The following is a 12,025-nucleotide window of genomic DNA, read 5'->3' as shown; positions in this document are numbered from 1 at the left end:
AAAAATAATTTTCTATTTAATTAAGTGTCATGAAAAAGAAATATTTAAGTATCATGATGAAAATCAACTTAGATATTTAATTTTCAAATTAATTAAATGTAATAAATTCAAGAAATAAATAATTAAGTGTAGAGAAGGCTTAATTATTAATCTCTAGTTTAATACTAGGAAAAAAATATACTTAAAATAAATTATACCAAAATTAATTATTTAATAATTAATTTCACAATGTATAATATTTTCCTATTTAATATTAGAAATAATAAGTAGTCTAGAAATAACTATCTAGAAAATATCTTATTTGACTAAGTATCTTTTCCACAAAATTTAAAAAAAAAATATCTAATTTAAGTTGTACTAGAAAAAATCTAGAACTTAAATATTTTCAAATTAAAATTTAATTAAATATCAAAAATTAAGTTGTAACCACTTAATTTAAAAATATTTCATTTTAAGTTAATATTCGAAAAGATATTAACTTAAAAAATATCTAAAATATTCCATTTTAAGTTAATGTTCGAAAAGATATTAACTTAAAAAAAATATCTAAAGAATCTTAATAACCAATGCCTAAAATTCCTCAACTTAATTTTGAAATTTTAAATCCAAAAGATATTCATATTTAAGTAGGTTAGTTGTAGATAACTAAATATCAACTTAAATAGGAATATTTAATGAAAAATTTAAATTAAGCTTCAGAAAGAATCTAGATGGTTATAATTCTATATTTAATTAAATACAAGAAAATACATATAGTTTAGCTTAGAATAAAAAATTCTTTAAACTATAATTTTCTTAAATTAATTTCAAAATAAATGAAATTAATTATGTTGCTAATCAATTTTATTAGGTTAAACTAGTGTAATTAACCTAATACAGTTTATTCAAATCAGGCAAATGGGCCTTCACAATTGGGGTGGTTCATGTGAGGGGGTGTTGGGTTCAGTATGTCGTACCCACTACTATGGCTCCCAACTCTCACACAAGGCCCAAAAGAGAGGAATTCGACCTTAAAATGAACAACTGTTATTAATTGACTAAGCCCAAAAACTAAATGGGCCTAAATAAAATCTATCAAGAACTATGACATTTTATTTAGCAACAGCAACTTATATGTTGGGTTTTATGCCCTAAATAAAACTCATTTCAATATAATCAGATTTACTTATTAATATAGATCAGAAATAATATTTAATGTTGCATGGTTCATGTGACAGTCAGTAGTCCCGTGATCCGTAAGGGGAAACACCGGGTAAGCTGTACAATCCCACACCGCCTGGGGAAGGTCAAGTGGGATGATTCTGAGACTGTGTAGGTATGGGACTACACAGTTGAAGAGGGCTTAAATGGATTGATTGGTACTACCTATGTCAACAAGGTGCATCTTGTTTTTCGGTAGCCCATCTCGAAAGAACTCCACAGTTAAGCGTGCTTGGCCTGGAGTAATTTCAAGGATGGGTGACCTCCTGGGAAGTTTTCCCAGGATGCGTGTGAGTGAGGACAAAGCACGCTGAAAACACTTGTGTTGATCTGTAGGGTCAGTCATCAATCCAGAAAGCAGCCAGAGTGACGAACTCGTGTATAAGAGCCATTAGTCCATGGGTGTAAGGGCCCAATGGAGGCTTGAAGCGGGGACGTTACAGTTCACATGATTTATTTCATGATTATATGTACATAATGTATGAATTCATCTTAAACCCTTTTCACATACTTGATCCTGTTTATTGTGCTGTCAACACATTGGAAAGTAAACATGACTATGTGAATAAAGTTTCCTAGATTTATCAGACACAGGGTTTTACTGATATGATAATCTACAACAGATTTTACTTGCATTTGGAGAAGTCCTATGTTCTTTCCAGAGCATTGGTTAAAGTAAAGCTCAGGTTGGATGCATGGAGTATGCATCGAAAGGAACCGATATTGAACTTTGACTTAGATTTATTAAACTTACCGTAATATCTATTCAAGCCAATATCGCCTAGTTGATCCTAGATCAAATGTTCTTAATCCTGTTATGATTAGGCTCAATCTTGAAAGGCTATTCGTGTTCTTTGATTTGTTAGTTAAGCCTACTTTTAGGTCAGGCTGATACGTACATTTTGGGAACACGGTAGTGCAATTGAGTGGGAGCGCTAGCATAAACATGGCATCTATAGCTTCTATCTGGCGAATAGTAAGCAAAGGATGATCTCCTTCGAACTTGACCAAACGAAAATAAATGGTGGAGATCTCATTTCACATAAGCTGAAATATCATTTATACGGGGTCAAGTGTTTTAAGGATAAAATACATAGTAGGGTGTTACGGTAACTTAATCCCTTTACTGTGTAGATCATTCATATAGAGGATCATTGATCAAATTAGGATTATAACAATGGATAACTAATGATGTGTCTATATGGTGGAACATATAGAGCATTCTATATACTGAGAGTGCAATTCTAAGTTCTATGCGTGGATTCAACGAAAAATTAATAAGTTAGTGAATTTTAGTGCTAAATTCTTGATCTACTTATTGGAAGCTCGGTTATATAGACCCATGGTCCCCGCACTAGTTGAGATAATATTGCTTGTAAGACTCATGTAATTGGTTTTGATTAATCAATTATAATTCTCAAATTAGACTATGTCTATTTGTGAATTTTTCACTAAGTAAGGGCGAAATTTTAAAGAAAGAGTTTTAGGGGCATATTTGTTAATTATGATACTTTGTATGGTTCAATTAATAAATATGATAAATGACAATATTATTTAATAATTATTTATAGTTATTAAATAGTTAGAATTGGCATTTAAATGGTTGAATTAGACATGACCTATGAGGAACAGCCAGTGCAGATCCTGGATAGAAAGGATAAAGTCCTTCGGAATAAGACCATAGCATTGGTCAAGGTTCTCTGGAGAAACAGTAAGGTGGAAGAAGCCACCTGGGAGCTAGAGTCAGATATGAGAGCTCAATATCCAGAGTTATTCAGGTTAGATTTCGGGGACGAAATCCTTTTAAGGGGGGAATAGTTGTAAAGCCCGCTTAGTTAATTTGGAAATTAGCAGTTGTTTATGTTTAATTATGAAATTATTTATAGCTATTTAAATAATTTATTACTGTTATTTATGGAATTCAGAAATGCATGATTATGTCATCAGTAGTTTTTATATTTTGCATTTCCGGTGTCCGGTATTTTGGAACTCGGCGTTTGGCTCAGTAGAAATCACAACTTAGTATGTTAGTAATTTGGGGACGGGTTTTAGACATTGGGAATGTCGGGAATGGCCGGGAATTTAGAATGTCCCAAAAATACCCCCTTTAGTATGATTTTCATGATTTTATGGTGGAGGGGCAAAATGGTCTTTTTGCCCCATTAGTGTTTTGTCTTATGTGATTTATTAAATGGATTAAATGTTTATTTTAATTGATTATTTTGGCTGAAATGAATAATGCTTGGGTTAGTTATTTCATTTTCATTTTTCACAAAAATATGCTAAGTTAGAAAAATAGAAATTTCAAAAGAAAACACTCTCTTTTCTCTCTCTCTTTTTCGGCTGAAGGCTTGGGGTTCTAGGGCTGGTTTTCTTTCAATTTTCAAGCTAGTTTCATCCAATCTAAGTGTGCTTCTAATCCTTGGTAAAGTCTCTAACCTTTCTTGTTGTAATTTCTTGAAAAAAAATGATGAAAAATGGTGATGCATGCATGGTGTTTTGGTGTTGTTGCTGCTGGTTATTATTGTTGTTGTTTCGTGATTAAAGTGTTGAATTCAGTAGGTTTAATGTGATGGAATTGCATGCTTGAATTCTTGTTCTAGTTGGTTAAATGTTTATGTGAAAAAGTTATAAATTTTTGAAGGAAATGGTTCATTTTGTTCTGTGAAGTTGCTGGATGTTCTTGTGTGTTTTCAGAGGTGTTATTATGCTAGATTGAGTAGAATTAAGCTAGTGGAATGCATGTTTAGGTGGATTTGCTCAAGCTTGAGTTTGGAACTCAAAGCTTGAGCTCCAATGGTGATTTTTGCTTATGTGTTTTCTGGGTGGTTTTGAGGCCTTAGATTTGTTCTTTGGGGTGTTTAGAGCAGGTCTGGAAAGTTTGGTACCAATTGGGGTTGAATTGGTCGAGTTATGAGAATTTAGGTTGGTCGCACTGCGAGGAACCGAATTCCGGTTGTGCATCCGAATTCGGATGAGGGTTCGAATTTTCCAAAACCGGAATTCGGTTGGGCAACCTGCTCCTAGGTTGGGGAAAATTCAGGGACCCTAGTTTTCCTCGTTTTTATGTTTTTAGGGGTATTGCCATGCTTTTTATCGATAGGGAAACTTTTAGTTCCTAGTTTTAGTCCCCGGGAAGTGATTTAGCGTGTCACTTATAGCGTTGTGATTTTTATGGTTTAGGAGCCGATGTCCGCCGTCACCTTCGGTTCCAGTCGGGTTGACGGCACACACGAAATCGGAATCCGTAAGATTAGTATAACAAGATGCATATGTAGATTACATGTTTAGCGTGCATGTAGGAAGCCCGCTAGATTACATTAGTTATGTATTTAGGCTTCGAACCATCCAACCCCGTCACGTCGGTACAGCCGGAGTATGACCGACGGCGGAGTATGACCGGCTCGACCGATCAGTGACATTTGGTTGGTGGTTCGATCTATCGACCTATCCCGCTCGCATGTGGCCGAGTATGACCGAGCATGGAGTATGACCGGCTCGACCGATCAGAGGATACTTGTCAATAGTACCGTCCCTATGAACGTTCAAAACTCGGCACCATGTTGGACATGGCGGTAGTGGCTCGGCACCATGTTGGACATGGCGATGGCGGGACTCGCATCGTGTTGGACACGGCAGTTAATTTTATGTATGATATTATTATGCTTTTCTTACCGAGTCCGTCGACTCACGCTTAAGTTCATGTGTAGGTAAAGGCAAGGCTATAGCCGATGGACCGTGAGCGAGCTTATGAGATTGTACATGTCGGGGCGGTTAGGCTCGGAGCGTACGATCCTCGGGACGGCAAGGCCGAATTTTGTAATCGGTCGTTAGACGACTTTTAATTTTATGTAATAGTTAAACAAGTTAAAACTTTTGTAAATGATTTTATAAATCGGGATCCCGAGCATTTTGTAAAATGGTTTATAAGTTTAATTAAAAAGCAAAATTTTAATTAATCACGTTTTTCCATAAACCTCGTTGATTAGCAACGAGCCGCACACAAGACGTTTAAAAATCACGTAATACGCCTAAGGTAGTTAGGGTGTTACAATTTGGTATCGAGCCGCTGTGTTGTCTTCCGAAGATCGTCACGACATGTACAATCATCATCGCCAGCTAGCTCGGTTCACGGTTCGGTAAGCCTTTATTGCTTTAGTAGTTTATTTTATTCGGTTATGAAAAAGAAAAGCCACGTTAGGAAGCATGTTAGTAGCTGATAGTAGAATAGGCGCATGTTTCATTTCTAATTTCCAAATTAAGCGGCATTAGTCAGCTCGCCTTGAATACGACCTGATATGCCAACTCTTGGTTTCGCAGCGGTTCTAATCGATGGACGCCGGGCGGACTACCAGAGTCGGGGCAACTCCGTAGGGTCGAACCAAGGACGGGAGCCTCGGTTTCCCCACCCCTTTGGGGGCCGAGGTAGAGGTCCCCGAGGCGTGGCTCGTGGCCGGGGTGATGAAAACCCGCCACAGCCGCCTGTGCTCCCCGCCCGATCGTGGAGCCCCGACCGGGAGTTGCGGTTTGCGGAGATGCAAGCCGGATCGAAGAACAAGACCTCGAGATTCGAGAGGTTGAGACGGCCAGAAGTGCTCCCGCGGTTCCGGTGCCGTAGTTCCAAAGGGCACCGCCCCGCCGCCTGTGCCGAGATAGTGGTGGCGGCCCATAGATTGGAACCATTGTATGAGCGGTTCGGAAGCAAGCACCTCCGGTATTCCCGGGAGGTCCGGACGTGATGAAAGCCGAGCAGTGGGCCGACGGTGATTACCGGAATCCCGAATTTCATGGGTGTCACCTAACGACGAGTGGTGTGCGCCACGTTTCGGTTCCGGGAGGACGCCACGGTATGGTGGGACATGGTGTCTCGGATCCATGACGTCACCACCATGACCCGGGAAAGGTTCCGGGAACTCTTTAATGCGAAATACTACAATGAGGCGGTCGAAGCGCCAAGAGGAAAGAGTTCGTTCACCCGACCCACGGGGAGAACATGAGCGTCACCGAGTATACTACTCGGTTTGATCGGTTGGCGAGGTTAGCCTCGGGAATTGTCTTGGCACCGAGCTTCAGCAAAAAGGAGAAGTATCTGGACGGGTTGAATCCCAAGATCAGGCATGACCTGATGATCACCACCGACGACAGCACCACCTATGCTCAGATGGTGGAGAAGGCACTGCGAGCTGAGGGCGCAGTGGGGTGCATGTCAGAATCAGTGAGTACTCCGGTTAGTGGCGGGGCTCCTACCCCTACTGCATCAGGCTATAGCAGGGGGAGTAGTGGTTCGGCCATTGATCAGAGGAAGAGGGCACCCATCGCTTCGGCGGCTCGAGGAGTCGAACAAGAGGTTCGGGGGAACCGCAACGAGGGAGTCGTCCCGGTGGTACCGAGACCCGATTCTCCTATCCCGAGTGCCCTAGGCTGCAAAGAGGCATCATCGGGGTGAGTGCAAGGGTCGGGGATGCTTTCATTGTGGCATGCCCGGACACTTCAAGAGGGAATGTCCCCGGCCCGCCGAGGCACCGCGAGCTCCAGCGATACCCACTCCAGCCAGGGTGTTCGCTATCACGCAGCCGATGCGGATGCCGGCCCATCGCTTGTTACAGTCGGCTTTTTATTAACAACTCGCTTTATTCAAAGGTCGTTTGATTACGGGGGCTACACATTCTTATGTGGCGGCCGAGTCTTTAGTAAGTTGGGTAGACCCTTTGATAGATATGAATCGGGGTTTGGAACCCCGTTACACAGCGGAGAATTGGTTATCTCCAATAGGTGGATTAGGTCTATGCCGATCAGGATAGATGGTAGAGAGTTAAGCGCTGATCTGATAGAGATGAGCTTAGTCGAATTCGATATTATTTTAGGAATGGATTTCCTATCTAAATATTCGGCGAGCATTGACTGTAAAAGGAAGATGGTGGTCTTCCAACCGGAAAGTGAAGAACCGTTTGTATTTGTGGGTTCAGTTCAGGGATCTCGGATCCCGGTGATCTCGGCTATGTCAGCGAGAGAATTGTTGCACGGCGGGTGCTTAGGGTTTCTGGCCGTGGTGGTGGACACCACTCGGCCAGACACCATTCGGCCAGAGGACATCAGAGTGGTTCGGGAATTTTTGGACGTTTTTCCCGAAGAACTTCCAGGGTTACCACCTCAGCGGGAGATTGATTTCGTGATTGACTTGGCACCAGGGGTGGATCCGGTTTCCAAAGCCCCGTATAGAATGGCTCCAGCTGAACTTAAGGAATTAAAGATTCAGCTCCAAGGGTTGCTTGACATAGGGTTCATTCGGCCCAGTGTGTCACCCTGGGGAGCCCCGGTTTTGTTCGTCAAGAAGAAGGATGGATCTATGAGGATGTGCATCGACTACAGGGAGTTGAACAAGCTGACGGTGAAGAATAAATATCCATTACCTAGGATCGATGACTTGTTCGATCAGCTTCAGGGGAAGACGGTCTTTTCTAAGATTGATCTCCGTTCGGGTTATCATCAGTTGAGGATCCGAGAGGAGGACATTCCAAAGACGGCTTTCCGCACTAGGTATGGACATTACGAGTTCCTGGTTATGTCATTCGGACTAACCAATGCTCCTGCAGCATTCATGGACCTGATGAATAGAGTATTCAAGGATTTCCTCGATATCTGTGTGATTGTGTTTATCGACGACATCCTCGTGTACTCTCAATCAGAAGAGGAGCATGAGTTACATCTTCAGATGGTACTGCAACGACTTCGAGAACATAAGCTCTACGCCAAGTTCAAGAAATGTGAGTTCTGGTTGTCTCAGGTGTCCTTCCTAGGGCACATTGTGAGTAAAGATGGGATCAAGGTGGATCCCGGGAAGATTGAATCCGTCAGGGATTGGCCGAGACCGAAGACAGTGACAGAGATCAGAAGCTTCTTGGGATTAGCTGGGTACTACCGTAGGTTCGTGGAGGGGTTCTCCAAAATTTCAATGCCCCTAACCGAGCTTACAAAGAAGAATCAGCGATTTATCTGGTCAGATAAATGTGAAGCTAGCTTTCAGGAGCTGAAGCAGAGATTGATTACTGCTCCGGTGCTAGCTTTGCCTTCGGACAAGGAGAAGTTCGTAGTCTACTGTGACGCATCCAAACAGGGTTTGGGGTGCGTATTGATGCAAGCCGATCGGGTTATCGCTTATGCCTCCCGTCAGTTAAAGGATTATGAACAGCGATACCCGACTCATGATTTAGAATTGGCCGCAGTGGTTTTTGCACTGAAGATTTGGCGGCATTACCTTTACGGGGAGAAGTGTGAGATCTATACCGACCATAAAAGTCTCAAGTATTTCTTTACTCAGAAAGATTTGAACATGAGACAAAGGCGTTGGTTGGAATTAGTGAAGGATTACGATTGTGAGATCCTCTATCATCCCGGAAAAGCCAATGTAGTGGCCGATGCCCTGAGCAGAAAGGGTCCCGGGCAAGTAGCTAGCATGGTTCAGATCTCACCTCAGCTAGCAGAGGATATGGTTAGATCCAGCATTGAGTTTGTGGTAGGTCAGCTTCACAACTTGACGCTGCAATCTGATCTATTAGAAAGAATAAAAGTCGCTCAGATGACAGATCCGGAGTTAGTGAAGATCCGAGATGAGGTGTTGGCTGGTCAAGCCAAGGACTTTTCAGTGTCAGATAGTGGGATGCTTTTGTATAAAGCCAGGGTTTGTGTTCCGAGCAGTGCGGAACTTAGAAATGAGATCTTTGAGGAGGCTCATTCTACTCCATATTCTCTGCATCCCGGCACCACCAAGATGTACCAAGATTTGAAACCGTACTTCTGGTGGAACGGTATGAAGAAGAATTTGGTAGAATTCGTATCGAGATGCCTCACTTGTCAGCAGATCAAGGCTGAACATCGCGAGACCGACGGGGTTGTTGCAGCCTCTAACCCTACCAGAATGGAAATGGGAGGATATTACGATGGATTTTGTGGTCGGGTTACCTAGGACCACGGGTATGTATGATTCCATCTGGGTAGTGGTGGATCGATTTACGAAATCTGCTCATTTTCTGCCGGTTAGAACAACATTTTCAGTGGATCAGTTGGCAGAACTGTACGTCAGAGAGATAGTGAGACTTCACGGGGTACCGAAGTCTATAGTTTCGGACAGGGATCCGAAGTTCACCTCCAAATTTTGGCAAAGTTTGCAACGGGCAATGGGTACGAAGCTGAAATTCAGTACAGCATTCCATCCTCAGACAGATGGTCAGTCCGAAAGGACAATTCAGATATTGGAGGATATGTTGAGAGCCTGTGTTATGGACTTTGAGGGTTCATGGAGTAAATATCTACCGTTGATAGAATTTTCGTACAACAACAGTTATCAGAGTACGATAGGGATGGCTCCCTATGAACTGTTGTACGGTAGGAAATGTAGATCCCCTATCCACTGGGACGAGACAGGGGAGAGGAAATACCTAGGTCCAGAGTCAGTTCAGCGGACCAATGAGGCGATAGAGAAAATAAAAACTAGAATGCTTGCCTCACGGAAGCGGACGAAGAGTTACGCGGTCCGAAACGCAGAGATGTTGAGTTCCGAGTAGGGGACCATGTGTTTTTACGAGTATCTCCGATGAAGGGGATTAAACGTTTCGGGAAAAGAGGCAAGTTATGCCCTAGATTTACAGGACCTTTCGAGATTCTCGAGAAGATAGGTCAAGTGGCATATCGGTTAGCATTGCCTCCAGCCTTGTCAGCAGTGCACAACGTATTCCATGTCTCGATGTTGAGAAAATACGTTTCAGACCCCTCTCATATACTCAGTTATGAGAGTCTTCAGCTTCAGCCAGACATGACCTATGAGGAACAGCCAGTGCAGATCCTGGATAGAAAGGATAAAGTCCTTCGGAATAAGACCATAGCATTGGTCAAGGTTCTCTGGAGAAACAGTAAGGTGGAAGAAGCCACCTGGGAGCTAGAGTCAGATATGAGAGCTCAATATCCAGAGTTATTCAGGTTAGATTTCGGGGACGAAATCCTTTTAAGGGGGGAATAGTTGTAAAGCCCGCTTAGTTAATTTGGAAATTAGCAGTTGTTTATGTTTAATTATGAAATTATTTATAGCTATTTAAATAATTTATTACTGTTATTTATGGAATTCAGAAATGCATGATTATGTCATCAGTAGTTTTTATATTTTGCATTTTCGGTGTCCGGTATTTTGGAACTCGGCGTTTGGCTCAGTAGAAATCACAACTTAGTATGTTAGTAATTTGGGGACGGGTTTTAGACATTGGGAATGTCGGGAATGGCCGGGAATTTAGAATGTCCCAAAAATACCCCCTTTAGTATGATTTTCATGATTTTATGGTGGAGGGGCAAAATGGTCTTTTTGCCCCATTAGTGTTTTGTCTTATGTGATTTATTAAATGGATTAAATGTTTATTTTAATTGATTATTTTGGCTGAAATGAATAATGCTTGGGTTAGTTATTTCATTTTCATTTTTCACAAAAATATGCTAAGTTAGAAAAATAGAAATTTCAAAAGAAAACACTCTCTTTTCTCTCTCTCTTTTTCGGCTGAAGGCTTGGGGTTCTAGGGCTGGTTTTCTTTCAATCTTCAAGCTAGTTTCATCCAATCTAAGTGTGCTTCTAATCCTTGGTAAAGTCTCTAACCTTTCTTGTTGTAATTTCTTGAAAAAAAATGATGAAAAATGGTGATGCATGCATGGTGTTTTGGTGTTGTTGCTGCTGGTTATTATTGTTGTTGTTTCTGTGATTAAAGTGTTGAATTCAGTAGGTTTAATGTGATGGAATTGCATGCTTGAATTCTTGTTCTAGTTGGTTAAATGTTTATGTGAAAAAGTTATAAATTTTTGAAGGAAATGGTTCATTTTGTTCTGTGAAGTTGCTGGATGTTCTTGTGTGTTTTCAGAGGTGTTATTATGCTAGATTGAGTAGAATTAAGCTAGTGGAATGCATGTTTAGGTGGATTTGCTCAAGCTTGAGTTTGGAACTCAAAGCTTGAGCTCCAATGGTGATTTTTGCTTATGTGTTTTCTGGGTGGTTTTGAGGCCTTAGATTTGTTCTTTGGGGTGTTTAGAGCAGGTCTGGAAAGTTTGGTACCAATTGGGGTTGAATTGGTCGAGTTATGAGAATTTAGGTTGGCTGCCTGCGAGGAACCGGAATTCCAGTTGTGCATCCGGAATTCCGGATGAGGGTTCTGAATTTTCCAAAACCGGAATTCCGGTTGGGCAACCGGTCTACCGGTTGGGGAAAATTCAGGGACCCTAGTTTTCCTCGTTTTTATGTTTTTAGGGGTATTGCCATGCTTTTTATCGATAGGGAAACTTTTAGTTCCTAGTTTTAGTCCCCGGGAAGTGATTTAGCGTGTCACTTATAGCGTTGTGATTTTTATGGTTTAGGAGCCAGTAATCCGCCGCTCAGCTTCAGTTCCAGTCAGGTTGACCGGCACACCTGAAATCGGAATCCAGGTAAGATTAGTATAACAGTATGCATATGTAGATTACATGTTTAGCGTGCATGTAGGCAGCCTGCTAGATTACATTAGTTATGTATTTAGGCTTCGAACCATCCAACCCTGTCACGTCGGTACAGCCGGAGTATGACCAAGAATGAGTATGACCGGTTCGACCGATCAGGCTGACATTTGGTTGGTGGTTCAGTGCTATTGACCTATCCCGTCGGTACAGGCTGGAGTATGACCAGCAGCCGGAGTATGACCGGTTCGACCGATCAGGAGGATACTTGTCAATAGTACCGTCCCTATGAACGTTCAAAACTCAGTACCATGTTGGACATGGCAGTAGTGGCTCAGTACCATGTTGGACATGGCAGTAGCGGGAC

Source organism: Cannabis sativa, chromosome 9 (genome assembly GCF_029168945.1).
Source record: "Cannabis sativa cultivar Pink pepper isolate KNU-18-1 chromosome 9, ASM2916894v1, whole genome shotgun sequence".
NCBI classification, from domain to species: Eukaryota; Viridiplantae; Streptophyta; class Magnoliopsida; order Rosales; family Cannabaceae; genus Cannabis; species Cannabis sativa.
Note: the sequence above shows the minus strand (reverse complement) of the source record.